General features: G+C 40.2%; 1 long non-coding RNA gene across 1 annotated transcript; it reads left to right on the forward strand.

Moving 5' to 3' along the window:
- Nucleotides 1-208: 208 nt before the first annotated feature.
- LOC147963259 (uncharacterized) lies at nt 209-1,337 on the forward strand. The gene is made up of 3 exons (XR_015608892.1): nt 209-274; nt 382-494; nt 571-1,337. It is a non-coding gene; the product is annotated as an uncharacterized LOC147963259 (long non-coding RNA).
- The last annotated feature ends 1,268 nt before the right edge of the window (nt 1,338-2,605 follow it).

A 2,605-nucleotide genomic window follows, 5' to 3' on the forward strand; every position in this document is an offset into this window, starting at 1 on the left:
GGCACGCGCAGAGCGCGTTCTCTGCCGCCAACGGGCCGTGCTGCCGTTCCGTCGAGGGCAGGCCGTAACCCTCCCTCCCGTGCTGAGTTGGACCCTGTAATGGCACCACTGCTCCACCTAGGCGATGCTCAAGCTCCTAAGCCGACCGTCCCGCCACAAGGTTGAGATTATAGTAACTGAAATATATGTTAGCTGCAATTTGCTAAAGGGTGATATGCTTATGATCTTATGGATGGAAGCCCTAGAGTTCAATTGCCAGGACTTTTTTCACAAGGTTAGTGTACTGCAGGCCTAGATCCTTATTTATGTTACTACAAAGCTTACGTTTTAGACTGCACCTAAGTTGACATGTTTCTATGGTCTACATTTTGCGGATTGGAGAGTTAGGATCAGCTGGCCCCGAGTGCAAAGAACTTCAAGAAACAACAAAGAGTTGTTGATGGATAATTCAGCCGGCTTGCTTCTCTGTTTGCCAATTGTTTGGAGCTACGAGGGTAACTATTTACTGTATTGTGGTAGATTTCTTTTGCTCTGATAACTAATCTATTTTAAGTTTTTAACTGATTTCAGTGTCCTAAATCTCTAGTGCAAAAACTATAGCACTGGATGTGTTGCCCTTCAGAGGTGGTGCCGGAAGGATCAGGGGCGAAGCCAACATAGAGAAGGAGGCGATTGTGATCGCAGCTAAGGGAAGCAAAAGCACGTGGAGGGGCATTCCTCAGCCTACTGGTACATGTCATTCTTCCAGCAAGCGGCGCCAGTTCCAAAATGAAGATTTGCTTAATTGTGAAAGGATGTTTTGTCTCAAACTCTATATGGTCCAAGATATACAATCATTTCTTGAAAATCATATTACTTCCATCCCAAAAAGCTTGTCTTAGATTTGTATAAATGCGGATGTTGGTTCCCTGCTCTAGTTCTTGTAAGCTGAAAATCTGCGTTCTTTCTGCAGTATCTTTGTTTGAAGAGATTAACGGCTGGCAAAGACTAAGTCTCCTCTGGTGTGCATCAATCAAGGGTTACATGTAGTTCTACTTATGCCCAGCCCGGCAAGGTAGCGGGTATATATGGAAGAAGCTATGTTGTTAATCTGTTATATCGTGATTTAAGACCAGCAAATGGTTAGAATATTAACCCTCGGTTAGCATGGTATCCAATATGCCTAGATTGATATAAATTGTTGCCTAGATTGATATAAGTTGTTACATTCACAGGCTATCTTCATGCAAACAGAGTTAGGCATTAACTGATGCAAGCTGGCTCTTCCAGATGGCATCTACTCTGTTTTCAGTGGTGGAAAAAATATATCTTCACAACTATATTGAGCCTTGAGCGTGTTCTGTAGACTGTAGTCCTTTCTTCAAAAAATTTTAAAGCTGGATGTGATACTGGATGGTCTGAATTATCGGCTGTCTAGGTTTTTTCTGCCCTGAGAATAGATCGCAAACTGTACCTGCATATTTAATAATTTTTGTGCACATTATGTTTTGCTTCCATGGTTTGTATGCTTTTGAACTATTCCTGTCTTCATTTAGGCATGGATGTGGTTCGCAACTCAGTACTTTATTTCGTTGTCCACAATATTGGCTGATAAATCAGTTAAGTGCCAACATTTGTTACACTCTATAAAACCCCACGTCAAGACATCATATATATCATAGATGACCGATAAAATTAGTCTTTTGTTACACTCTATAGCAACTTCACTAAGAAAACGGGACGTGACAACACAAATTGATTGGACCAGTATCTTACAAAACTTCCATCATTATGTTAGCCACAATAAACTTCACATGTTTTCCAGCAATTCACATGACATCATTAAAATGTTATAAGTATTGGATAAGAAGAATCGACAACACATTCTTACTGGGATAGCATCTTAGGGTTCCTTGAATATATATCTCATGTCGGGTAAATCCTTAGCTCCCTTCCCCATCTTACTTTTTTTTACGGGGACTTCCCCCTCTTACTAATACTACAGAGTGGCTGTTTAGCTAGAAGATAATCAAAAGGAGAGACGTAACACTGGAATAGTTATTGGTTAGCGTGGATTGAAGGTAAGTGCACCATCTACAAGTAATCACGATTAGCATGTGGGAAAGAAGATGTTAAGTATAAGACTGGTAATGGCGTAATGCATGGAGTAGTGAAAAAAATCCATTCATATATACATCTCTGTTATTTATTCCTTGCTACTGCATTTATTGGTCTCTTTACGATGAACACTCGTATTTGGAGTGGTATTACCCAGAAAAACAATAGAAATGCAACTAACCTTATAATTATAATGCCTCCCTCAAGTTACGCACTGACGAGCCAGTGTGACTCTTAGCTCTGACCACTATCGATGAACTTAACACCCATGGTTAGATTGTAAAACTAAGAAAACAGTGCTGATAAAACTAGAGATGGTGCACATCGTCTTCGTGAAGAACATAAACAATGGCAGTTTCATCATAGCTTTTTTTTGTTACAATTGTTGGATCTTCCATTCTTCCCGGTGTCTCCTGTTCCATGGGTTTTTGTCACTTTTATTCCTCTCACACCATTTCCTTATCTTCTGTAAATGAGTTTCACCTATTTGATGATAGACTATAGCTAG

The sequence above is a fragment of the Triticum urartu genome, chromosome 6A, assembly GCF_056163025.1.
Source record: "Triticum urartu cultivar PI428250 chromosome 6A, HENAU_Tu73, whole genome shotgun sequence".
Taxonomy (NCBI): domain Eukaryota; kingdom Viridiplantae; phylum Streptophyta; class Magnoliopsida; order Poales; family Poaceae; genus Triticum; species Triticum urartu.